This window comes from Neovison vison, chromosome 2 (assembly GCF_020171115.1).
Source record: "Neovison vison isolate M4711 chromosome 2, ASM_NN_V1, whole genome shotgun sequence".
NCBI lineage: Eukaryota > Metazoa > Chordata > Mammalia > Carnivora > Mustelidae > Neogale > Neogale vison.
This window is the reverse complement of record NC_058092.1, coordinates 219,346,091-219,359,904: the sequence shown is the minus strand read 5'-3', so window position 1 is coordinate 219,359,904 and position 13,814 is coordinate 219,346,091.

Sequence of the window (13,814 nt, the reverse complement as noted above, 5' to 3'; positions counted from 1 at the left end):
AGTTTGATAGCACCATGTTGCATGTTAGTATGATCACTTTGGCTACCACGTAGAGACTATACTAGAAGAGTAAGAGTAGAGTAAGTGAAACAACATAACATATTGGGGTAAACAGGAAAAGTGACAGGTTAGTTTCACAAGAAAACAGTTTCTGATAAAGAATGTAATATCCCAAGTGGTTTATTGGAGAACTTGGGTGAGGGAAACAGATTTGAGCAGAAGGACCCAGTGAACCATGATGCTGCTAAAATGGGGATCTCAACTAATCCCAAAGGGAATTCCAAATTTAGAATTCTGACCTTGGAAATGGCCTATCAGAGAAGTTTCAAACTGAAGCAAGAACATTGGGCTTTTGTAACACGCACTGACCAAGAAAAGGGATGTGCCAGAGAACAAGGTTAACATTGGATGAGACTGTACCACTTAGCTGAGTGCAATTACTAGAAAGATCATATGGGAACATAGTGTTGCATGAAGCAACACTTCTGAGCTAAAGGAATAGTGATTAAGCTCTGAAGAAGAGATGTAGATGGTGACCAAGATGTTACTTGAATGGGAAATTAGAGGAAAAGAAGATGCAAGGTTAGAACCTGGGGTTTTCTTGGATGTACAAGATGGATGGGAAGAAGGAGTTAAGGGTGACTTCTCATTTTGTAACTTATGCACCTTTGTTGATGGCACTGATACTTCCTGTGGGGAACTATCATGATTTAATTTGTGGTATCATGGCTGAAAGGGGATTAATACAAGTTTAGATGGAAACATAGAATGTGGAATCATCAGAATATAATCACAGAAGCCAGGGCAGAGCCAGTGATTCCAATGAGTGTAAAAAGAAAAACAACAACAAATACCACCCCCCCACAAAAAAAAAACTAGTTAGAATTAAAAAAAAAAAAAAGTGAGAACACGGATAATCAACTCCTTTAAAAATGAATGAACAGGAAATAAAGTTGTACAGAAAAACCCTAAAGATTTCAAGAAAGAGACACTATCCTACAATGTTAAATTTCATCCAGAATTTAAGGATTATATCAATTGGAATTTTATAATAGAAATATTTGTGACCACAGGATGGAATAACGGGATGGAAAAAATTAATGGAAAATGATTAATGTGACCACAGGTATAGGCCATTTAAGTATTTTCTCTATAAAAAGAAGTGAAAAACAAGGTAGGGCCTTAGTAGGAATATGAGACCCAGGGAGGTTTTGTTACTAATTTTTCACAGGAATCTTTAAAGATACATAGAAGACAGGTATAATCAAGAAAGCAGAGTCTCTAAATAGCCTGGAGTAGGATGCAATATACAACAGAATGGGTAGATTTGGGGGAAAATGCATTTTTTCCCATTTTATTAAAAGAGAAAGCAATACATGTCAGTAGAAGTCAATTTATAGGTAAGAAGTTAATGAAAATAATGGGCCCAAGAATCTCAAATTGGAGATCTCAAATCAGAATCTCGAACAAACCAGAGGAGGGCTGGGAACTTAGAGTCACAGTCTCTTTCTAATGCAGTCTTTTCTGCCCCTCTACCCTACCTGTGTGGTTGGCATCTTTCTCTAAAACCAACCCTTCTCTAAGATGCTCATTTATAACCTTCTAGCCTTAAAAGCCATTCAAATCCATGATCACAAATATAAGATAAGGAGCCAGTACAGGGCAGTTGGATCATTCCTCAGTACCTTTCCTCTGTTCATTGGGCATGTGATTTAACAGGCCCAACCGTAATTCTGCACATCAGGAACATGTGAATTAAATCCCTGTGCCATCTTTAAACTTGGTTTAAAAAGAAAAAAAGTAAGATAATTAATGCAATCCTATACTATAGGGGTCACTACTTTCTTCTACATAATTTTCTATGCCTCAGATCTGAAGGAAGATGTTCAGTTTACTAGTTATACCATCTCATATAAGGTACTTAGCATTTTATTTATAAAGTTAGCACAATAATGCTTTTTAGTATAATGTTATTTTTAGAATCTAATTAAATTGTATATGGGGAAATACCAGTAGTACTGTTTGGGTTATAATCAAGTCAACAGAACCTACTTAGTCAAAAGGAAGGAATCAATGATATTACAATGAGTCTCAGATAATTCAAGAATGGGAAGATTTGAAGACTTCAGTAATAAATTAGTTTTTTTTAAAAAGGGACTTCAGGAATAAATCAAACCAGGAACTGAAAGAACGTGAGCAGTACTTCATCACCTGCTCACGGTCCCCTATTTTTTTTTTTTCCACTCTTATTTTATGTACAATCCCCACGTGGTAAGAAGGAGCAGGAAAGAATTGTAAAACTTTGTGCTTTATCCTTCAGCAATTGGAGAAAAAGAAACCAGCTCCACTTTTATTCAGTGACAAGTATGTTGAGAGGAAGGGGTTACACAGATTGGGTCAGGGACACCTGGGATCAGGCTGCAGGATCATAGGACTGAAAATGGCTACTTTATTATTGATAACCAGATAGATGGTGATAGGGATAAGAGTGGTATGGGAAATAAGAGGTTTCCTATAAAACTAGGGTTTAAAAATATAAGCAAAATATCTAATACAAAATCTAAAAGGCATCCATATTCCTAGCACTGGGTCACTGGGTCACTGACTTAGGAAGCTGCAGGAGAGATCAAGAATTTTCCAACTGCTTCTTTAATACAAAACTATAAAATATACATATTATGTATGTACTAAATATACATATACATATAAAATAAAAAAGTACACTGCAAAAGATAAGAATAAGCTTTGCTGAGGGCGTAATTTGCAAACCATTTCTACATCCATTGTCTCAACTCAATACATTGTTTCTGGAACAATCTAAGTTCTTTCTCATGTCATGGCTTCTAAATGCACCTTCACTTAACCTGGAAAGCTATTTCTGTAGACCTTAAAAAGTCTCTCAGTTTTTTCAAGTTTCCATTCCAATATAATTTCTTCAAATACCACCATCTCCTTTTTCTTAAAACATTCTTCATATTCCTTAACATTTAAGTTTTTCTTTACCTTTTTTTTTTTTTTTAATAGGTCACATTTCATTGGAACTCAAGAATGGTGCCCCTGTCTTTCTAGTTTAGTCTGTTCTTACCTAGAAAGTTTCCTGGTACAGACAGGGAGTCCTATAGTTTTATTGAATGTGAAGAGAGTAAATAGGTAAGTCTGAGTGTCAAAGAAACCTGATAAACTTCAGCAGAGATTTTGTTTTACAAATACAATACCCAAGGCTCAGAGATGTTTCTATGACAGGAAATACTGCACAGGTAGTAAGTTAGTAAGTTGTAGTGTGAGAACATACATAGAATAAACTGATACACTGTTTCACATTTAACACTATCCCAATACATTGTAGACTAATGCACCACAAGAATTCCGGAAGCAAACAATAAGGCAGAGTAGTTTGAAAAGGGTCTCTATAATTGAAGAAAACTGGCTTTAAATGCTATCTCCACCAGTCTTGTGACCATTAGTTACCTAATTTAAGCCTCACTGTCCCCTCTGTAAAGTAACTCAAAAATTCACCCTATGAACCTTTCATTAGTACTAAGTACACAAATGGATATTAAGTAATTAGCTTTGAGTGGAGACCATGACAGAAACTGGTAAAAGTTATTCTTATCCTATTGCACACAGGAGAGTCCATAGATGTCTTCTTAACTCTGATACCTCCATAGTTTCTAACAGACCCTGAAGAACACAGAAGCCAAAATTTATTAAAGACCTAGCATTTGGGTGACACACAAAAGCCAGACAATGCCCCTTCAAAAAATGAGAAAATTACAAAAAACAACAAAAAAAACAACAAAAACCCAGCTCCCAAAATAAAAGGTGAAAAAGTTAATACATACTACATACAAAACCATCAAACACTGGGTACACTTGGAGATGGGGGCACAGTAGCCTATGTGGGGATTCTATGAACACAAGGAGGAATTTCTTCTGGGTTATCAGTTAGAAAAATGTGCTCCCACTGGGAAGACAACACTTTGGGGAAACATCGTAGGAAACAAGATAAAATGTGCAAAGAGCAGGACAAATGGGTACTTTATGCTTCTAACTTCTACCTATCCCTATATCAACCTCAATTACCCCAGCTCCCACAAATGTCACAGCAGCTATGCTGATAGGAACAAAAGTCTAGATATTCTTACTAGTGCATTCTTTCAGAGATGCACAAGAAGTATTATTGTAGTTCTCCTCTTTTGAATCAGAATTTGTAGAAATAGCTACTGTGAGGAGTTTTGAAACTAACCAAAACAAGACTGATTCACTACAGAAGAGTCAAGATTCCAGGACTATAAAATAAATTGAGCAAGAATTGCCCCCACCCAACCAACAACTAAACAAAAAAAACAAAACTAAACTAAAGGGATAAATAGAAAACTATGAGAAAATGAAGGATCAGACTTTGAAGAATATATAATTCAACAAACAAGGGCATTTCTCATAAGTGCTTATGTAATAGCAAACACACGTTAAAAAAGAGACTTAATTTTCTCCTGAAAATAAGGCAGGAAACTTCCTCTCTCCTTTTCTTAGAGCATTTAGTTAGAAAATATGTAAGTTCTTATCTCTTTGAAATGTATTTAAATTTTTTTAAAAAAATCATTGTGAGTCAGACCAAAAAAAAAAAAAAAAAGAAACCCCTTGTCCAGGTTTAAGAGTATGGACTGTCTTTCTCAGGGATCGGGAACCATCTCCCTGAAATATAACCATCAAAGAAAATAGCACCGATTTCTGTAGGAGGGTAAGAGCCTAAATTCAACAACTGTCTCATCCTACATTCCAAAATTACCTATCATAAATGTAGGACAAGTTTATTTTTCCTTTGGACAAAGCCAATTAGCAAACAGATGGCCATCTCAATTACCAGGTGAACTATGTGTGACAAATGAGGCCTCTTGAGAACCAGCTATTTTTTATCTTGAGATGATGTATGTAATAGATTGTATCTGTTTGGCTAACTGCAAAGGTAAGATTGTTCTGTTTTTGCAACATCTTAGTGTATTGCCTGAGAAACTCATGCATTCTGATTTAATGCTTATTCAGTAATAAAACTCTGTTTTGTTTTATGTGGTTGTTGTTGTCTCTTATAATATTGTGGAGAAGTTTTGTTTCAGGAGTTTTTTGTTTTTTTCCCCCATAAGATCCCAAAACCTCCCACTATAGATTGACCAATAAAGACCTTCAGTTAAAAAACAAAACAAAACATGGGAGCCTGGGTGGCTCAGTGGTTTAAGCCTCTGCCTTCAGCTCGGGTCATGATCTCAGGGTCCTGAGATTGAGCCCCACGTCGGGCTCTCTGCTCAGCAGGGAGCCTGCTTCCCCCTCTCTCTCTGCCTGCCTTGCCTGCCTCTCTGCCTACTTGTGATCTCTGTCTATCAAGTAAATAAATAAAAATCTTAAAAAAAAAAAATTCTCTCTCTCCCTCTCCCTCTCTAGAAAAAACAAAAAAACTTCAGTTTAATGAAATAGGACTTAAAAGGCCAAAGGAAAAGACAGCACAAGTATATAAAAGGAAACAGTACAAACCCAAGGTCACAAGTTCAGTCCCAAGGTAGAATTGATTGGTGAATTAGAAAACCTAGAGTAATATATTTACTCCTAAAAAATTATCATAGAAGTCAAAACAAAATACATAAATAGAAATTATAAAATTAGAAGTTAATTTAAAAAGATAATCTCAGATAAGAAAATTTGGTGTCAAAAAAAATTCAGGCAGATTTTAAAAGGTATTTAGGGTCCTGGGATCGAGTCCCGCATCGGGCTCTCTACTCTGCGGGGAGCCTGCTTCCTCCTCTCCCTCTCTCTGCCTGCCTGTCTGCCTGCTTGTGATCTCTGTCTGTCGGATAAATAAATAAAATCTTTAAAAAATAAATAAATAAATAAATAAATAAAAATTTTAAAGCCTGAATATTGAAAACACATAGTTTATCATAAAAACTTGATGTTACAGCACGTAATTCTAACTCAGTTCAGTTAAACTTCAGAACTGCGATAATAGAAGTTTGTTCTGCAGGCAGAAAAGGGAAGTTTTCTACAGACATATGTTAATTAAGGTTTATCTCAGACTTCCCTACATCAATATTCAATGCAAACATGGACTCAGAGAATAAAAGTGACCCTAACCCATTTTGGGGGAAGAAAAAAACCTACAAAATTTGTCATCTAAACTTGATTGATCCAAATGAAGAACTCAGGAATGGAGAAAATGACTTCTTTTTTTTTTTTTTTTTTTTTTTTTAAAGATTTTATTTATTTATTTGAGAGAGAGAGACAGTGAGAGAGCATGAGCGAGGAGAAGGTCAGAGAGCGAAGCAGACTCCCCATGGAGCTGAGAGCCTGGTGTGGGACTCGATCCCGGGACTCCAGGATCACGTCCTGAGCTGGAGGCAGTCGTCCAACCAACTGCGCCACCCAGGCATCCCTTTTTTTTTTTTTTTTTGAGAAACTGATTTTAAGGAGGAAATCGATAGTGAAAAATGAATCCATTCAAACTGAGATTCAATACTAAACTGCAAATAAATAGTTACAGAACAAAATATTAAAAATCTTAGTGTAAAAAATTAACATAATAAAGAAAAATCAGGAGGTAGAAGGAAATTATTATAAGAGCTAAAGACAAAAGCCTGCTATTTTTACCATGCATAACAGGAAATCAATGAAAATTATCTTAAAATATGATGTTAAAGAAACACATAATGGTTCCATCTTATTGTTTAACAACTTTTTCTTAACCTTGAATGAATATATTACAGAGTGGTACATCTTGTGATGAGAAAACATGTATTTGAAAATCAGCAATGGTTTGAAAATCATCAACAGCTCCAGTTTGTTTTCCTTATGGTTTCAGTGAACTTGCATTTAATGTATTTTATTACATTTTTTTAAATGTTATCTCAGATTTTTTCGTATATCTGCACACTTACACACTTACAGATTTGTCTGAAATCATGCATACCTAATAGAGAGGTTAGTTTATTTTAATTTGCAATTTCACTTTGATACTTTTTGTCATTATTTGAAGTCTTAGTAATGAGTATGTAACTTTTAACCAAAAAATTAAAACAGAAAAAACATACAAGATGCTACCTTGGCTTTTTTTTTTTTTTTAAAGATTTTATTTATTTATTTGACAGACAGAGATCACAAGTAGGCAGAGAGGCAGGCAGAGAGAGAGGAAGGGAAGCAGGGTCCCTGCTGAGCAGAGAGCCCTCTGCGGGGCTTGATCCCAGGGTCCTGGGATCATGACCTGAACTGAAGTCAGAGACTTTAACCCACTGAGCCACCCAGGCACCCTACATTGGCTAAATCTTAGAGTTGACATTTAGATCATTATTTTCTTTGCATTATTTTTATATATCACAAAGACTTAATTCACCTTTACCTATGTTTTATCCACTCAATTCTGAACCTTCCCAGAGGTATTCTTCATTTTGGTACTCATCTTTCTAGGTACATTTCTATACATATAAATGTATTTGTATATACAGTATTTTTTTTTAAGATTTTGTTTATTTGAGAAGAAGGAGGGGAGGAACATGTAGGGAGGACTGAGGGGGAGAGAGAAATAGTCTGAAGCAGACTCTGAACAGAGCTCGAAGCCAGACACAGGACTTGATCCCTTGATCATGGGACTATGAACTGAGCTGAAACCAAGGGCTCGATGCTAAACTGACTGAGCCACCCAGGTGCCCCATGTACACAATATTACTTAAGAATTTAGTAAATGGTTTCAGATTGCTTATATTGTTCCACAAATTTCTATTTTTAATGGTATTAATTCTTACGTAGTTCAACCTCATGCTTTTTAACAGTTGAGATATTCCATTATACTACTATACCATCATTTAGCTATTCTTTTATTTTGAGTAACTTTTGTTATTTCCTATTCTTTCCTATTATAAGGAAAGCTACAATCGCCAAAATTTTAAATACTTCCTTGGGCAAATGTTCAGATTTTAAGGTATGACAAACTGGAAGTTTCAATTTCTTCTAATCTTCCTCCCACATATGCACATTGAAGATGTAGTGGGAATATTGAGTGTCATTATCAGTCAGAACTAATTCAAGGAGAGGAACATAGGATGGAGACATAGGTCAGTACTAAATATGACCTCATCCCATAAAAACATTTAGTCAAAAAAACACTGAGAAAACTCCTAGAACTTGGAGGTGAAGCTGATGTTACTCCTCTACCAGAGTGCAAGAAAGACTGCCTGAGATGGAAAACTAGTGCAGAACCATGTGGAGAGGTCCCTCTGAGTCTCATTTCCCCAGTAGGGATATAACCAGGAGGGAAGCCTCCCACCCCCCATTCTGTGGATCACTTTGTGGAAGACTTCACTCTGATCTCAACCCAAAGGGTCTGCAGGAGAATGTGTGGGACTCAGCCATTGGAAATCTGAATGTGAAGGAGAAGGGAAGAAAGTCCTGTAACAAGTAGCACACAGGTCTCGGTAGATCACATTTGTATGTGTAATGCCCAAGTAGTAATCCCATCCAGTGGCTTTACTCACTGCAGAACCAAGTCAGTGATGCACTCTCACCAAGGAAACTCAAGTGGGCGCAGATATGCTTGATTTCAATCATCAAATGAGGATTTTTACTGGCCCTAGAGCCTAGTTTGTCCACACCCAGGCAAGGAGCTGAGTCACAACCCACCTACTGTGGAGAATGTCACCTAGTACGAAATGATCAGAAAGGCTGGTTAGAAAACCTGGAAGTTGTAAAAGCCTGTGGTATTGGAGATAAGGGCAGGTAAACCAATGAACCTACTCAACCATGGAATATAGGGTGCAACTCAGCCTGAGTTAAGACAACAAATAAAACTTAAGCCAGCCTTAGAATAGCTTTCCCCAGTTTTCCACAGGTAGCTGGACTAATTGGTAGTCCTGCTCATTGTTAAATAAAGCCTCCAGCCTGCCTGACCAGGAAACCTAACCAGAATACATGAGAAGCTGTGTAACCCATTCAACAGTCATATATACAGTGGCACTTGAAGGTAGACCATGGCTTTTCCCATCTGCAGATGAACACTGATAGACTCACCTGACCAGGAAATTCAGTTTACACCCTTGTCTACTTTGGGTCCCTAAATAATAAATTGTATAAGCCCTGAGTCCTGCTCTGATACTATGCCAGATCAGGGAAAACGAACTCATAGCCCCAAAGATTACTGAATAAGATAAGATATCAAGTCCTGACAATTTAGTCAGCCTGGCCATTGAATCCAGATAATGGCGGAGCCCAACTTGGGTGGGGAACCAAACCTTCACCACCCCATGCTTGACCTCAGAACTCAAACAGCTGCCTCACCCCAAAGTAGACAATAGCAGGCCCCACGTGCCCAAAGATATCATCAGCAGACCCAACCAGAAACCCAAACTGAGTAGACTGGGGTAGATCTATCTCTTCCAAACCTGTGAAGTCTGGGAAAGGAAATAAATTACTCAAATGTATAGATACAGTGTAAGGAATCACAAAGATTAAAAAAAAAATATGACAATAAATGAAAATAATAAAGATCTTGAAGAAATGGACATCTATAGACAATCAAAGAATTCAGAATAATCCTCTTAAAGAATCCTCTTTAAGAGCTAAGAGTTCATAGGCAACTACACTAAATTAGGAAAATAATGCGTGAACAAACAAGTAAGACAAAGCAATTGAAACCATCGAAAAATAAAATATTCTAGAGCTGAAAAAAATGATTGAAAAATTCAATAGTTTCAAAAGCAGACTTGACCATGAAGAAAAGAGAATCAGCACCCTGGAGGAAAGGATATCAGAACTCATCCTGTCAGAGGAACAAAAAGAGAAAAGGGTACCAAAGAGTGAAGAAAGTCAACTAGACTTATAGGACACAATGAAAACAAACATTCATATGGTGATAAATCCAGAATGAGAAAAGGACAGCTGAAAACTTCCTGAACCAGGGCAGAGACATGGACCTCCCAATCTAAGAAAACCCCAAGTAGGTTGAATCTGAATAAGGCTGCACTAAGACACATTATAATTATTGAAAATCAAAGGCAAAGAATCTTAAAAAATGCAAAAAGAAAAAAGTTATATACAGGGAACCCCTATAACACTTGTGGTAGATTTCTCAACAGACAATTCAGGTCAGGAAAGAATGTGAAGACACATTCAAAATATTTGGTGGAGGGGGGGGAGTGGATAAAGGTCCTATGAAGCCATCCTTCAGAATGGAGGGATAAAATCTTAAGCAAAATTCTCAGTATTAGCAAACTGAATTCAGCAGCACATTAAATGAATCATTTGCCATGATCAAGTGAGATTTACCCCTGGGATCCGAGGATGGTTCGACATATACAAATCAATGCAACACATCACATTAATAGAAAGAAAAAAATCATACTATCACCTCCATACATGAAGAAAAAGCTTTTCATAAAATTCAGCATCTATTTATGGATAATAACTCTTATATTAGACAAAAGAAAAACATCTCATCATAATGAAGATGATATATCACAATCCCACAGGTGATAACATACTCAACTGTGAAAAGTTGAAAGCTTTTCCTCTAGGATTGGTAACAAGACAAAGATGCCCATTTTCCTCGCTCCTACACAATATAGTAGCAGAAGTCCCAGATAGAGCAGTCAGGCAAGAAAAAGACAAGGCATCTGAATTGGAAAGGAATAAATAGAATTGTTTCTATTTGCAGATGACTTGATCATATATAGAAAATCATAAAGATTTTTAGAGCTAATCAATGAATTCGATAAAGTTGCAGGATGCATAGTTGATAAAGATTAGTGTTTCTATCATGAACAACAAATTTTCTGAAAAGGAAATTAATTCCATTTACAGTAGCATCAAGAAACAGTGAAATCCTTCAGACGTAATGGAGGTAAAAAAGAATCTCTACTTCAACAAGTTCAAGATACCGATGACACAAATTCAAGAAGACATAAATTAAAAGGTATCTTGTGTTCATGGATTAGAAGAAATGTTAAAATGTCAGTACTACCAAATGCCATACATATTCAATGCAATTCATATTTTTTGTTTGTTTTGTTTTTAATGAGGTAAAAACAAACCACCTTCTAATATTTTCATGGAACCCAAAAAGGCTGCAAGTAGGGGCACCTGGGTGGCTCAGTGGGTTAGAGCCCCGCATTGGGCACTCTGCTCTGCAGGAAGCCTGTTTCCTCCTCTTTCTCTGCCTGCCTCTCTGCCTACTTGTCATCTCTGTCTGTCAAATAAATAAATAAAATCTTTAAAAAAAGTTTTATTAAAAAAAAACAAAAAGGTTGCAAGTAGCCAAAGAAATCCTAAGGAAGAATAAAGTAGGAGGCAACACACTCTCCAATTTCAAGCCATACTATGAAGCTATAGTAATCAAAACAGTATGACAGTGATAAAAATACATAGACCAATGGAACAGGCTCTGGAACCCAGAAATAGATCCAAGCATGTACAGGCAAGTGATATTTGACAAGGGAAGCAAGAACACTCAGGGGAGGAAAAAGAAAGTCTTCTCATCAATGGTGGAGGGGTAATTGGATATTCACATATAAAATAGTGAATTCTGGACCCATATGTTATTCTACTTGCAAAAACTAATACAAAATAATTAAGTTCTTAAATGTAAAACCTGAAACCATTGAACTCCTAGAAGAAAAGGATAAAGCTCCTAGACATGGGTCTTGGTAACAATTTTTTGGTTATGACATCTAAAACACAAGCAACAATATCAAAATAAACAAGTATGGCTACAGAAAACTAAAAAACGTCTGTGAAGCAAAAGAAACAAAGTACGAAAATCTATGGAATGGGAAACAGTTGCATATATAGGATAAAGTATTATCAAAAATATTTAAGGAACTCCTGCAACTAAATAGCAAAAAGACACAACCCAATTTTTAAAAAATGGGCAAAGGACCTGAATTAAAAAAAAAAATTATACACACACACACCCCACAGGTACATGAAAAGATGTATAATATCACTAGTCATGAAGGAAATACAAATTAAAACCATGATAAGATAATAAGATATCAGTTCATTCCTGTTAGAATGTTAGAATGTCTATAATCAAAAAGACAAGAGAGAAATTCTGGCATGAATGTGGATAAAAGGGAATCTTATGCACTGTTGTAAATTGTGTATGTGTCAATTGGCAAACACTATGAAGAACAATTTGGAGAAGACTCAAAAAATTAAAAATAAAAATGCCATTTAATTCAATAGTTCCACTTAGGGGAATATATCCAAAAGAAATGAAAACACTAAGTCAAAAAGATATCTGTACCCCGATGTTCACAGCACCATTATCTACAATAGCCAAGACATGGAAACGACCCAAGTGTCTATTGATGAATAAATTAAAAAGTCGTGGCATGTGCACACACACCACACACACATACACACACGAGTACTATTTCGCCAAGAACATCAGTATACTCTACTATGTGCAAGGGCATGAATGGACCATGCAGGCATTAGGTTATGTGAAATGTATCAGACTTCTAAGTGAAATCATACAATATTTGTCTTTATATGTAGAATCTAAACAGCTCCTAGGAATTGTAATTACCAGAGGCAGATGGGAAGGAAGAACTGGAGGAAATGGTCACCAGGCACAAACTTTCAGTTACAACGAAGTATTAAGAGTGATATGATAACTATAGTGAACACAGCTGTGTGATACGTAGGAAGTTAAAAGTTAATCCTTCTCATCACAATATTACCTAGGGATTAAAAGAAAAGTTAAAAATCATAATTAATGATCCCAAGTTATCTGTAATTTTGCTAGTAGCATATAAATCATTAATCTAAAACTTCAAGAGCTGTCAAAACATGCAGAAGTGAGAGGTGGTTTAGGGATCAGGTAAGTGGAGCAGATGTTTTAACAAATATCCTGATTGGGCCAGAATGGGTTCCACACATAGAGTATTTCTTCCTAAATTCCAGAATTTTACTCAGGCTCTTATTCCTCCTCCACTTCTCTTCATGCATCCAACTTCTTCACATTCTCAAGGCCCAATTCCTTATTAAACCCTTCTCCAATTAATTGGAATAAGGATGTACTAGGCTGACAGGTTTTTCTTTTTTTAATGTGTTACTTATTTTACTTATACAAATCTCCCAAATTTTATAAGTATAAAACTTTGTTTTCATTTTTAAAATAAGTTTAGGTCTATGTAGAGAGCGGGGGGAAATGAATAAAAAGAAATTAATGCATAATGAATTGTTTGATCAAAATGGTATGTCAAATATCTTGCCTGTAATGGTAGGTATGGAAGTACAAGGGATTGTGGTAGACTAAAGTAATGGCCAATATCTTTCTTACATAGTTGAGAATTCTGCCCATTTTCTGAAAAATAATCATTAGCTAATCCCATCCATTTCCCTTATTAATTGCTCTGTGCCAGTTCAAATCAGACACAAAACGATGATGTGCAGAAGCCCAAATCTAGTTTTTAACATTAGAATCCAGATGTGGATAAAAGTCAATTTTTCCCTGTCTTCTCTTGATCTCCCATTTCTCAGCATAAGAAAAATGCCAGTTTCCCTTTTTCTTTTCTTAGCATCTGTAGAGAGCAGCATCTCTTTTCCTCTACCACCGTCTTTATCTTTTCTCTTTATTTTTAAGGACTCTTAGTAACAGATATACTCTCCTTGTTCTCTGCTTATCCTTTCTCCTTTACCTGTTTTTTTTCCAATTTATTTATTTTCAGAAAAACAGTATTCATTTTTTCACCACACCCAGTGCTCCATGCAAGCCGTGCCCTCTATAATACCCACCACCTGGTACCCCAACCTCCCACCCCCCCGCCACTTCAAAC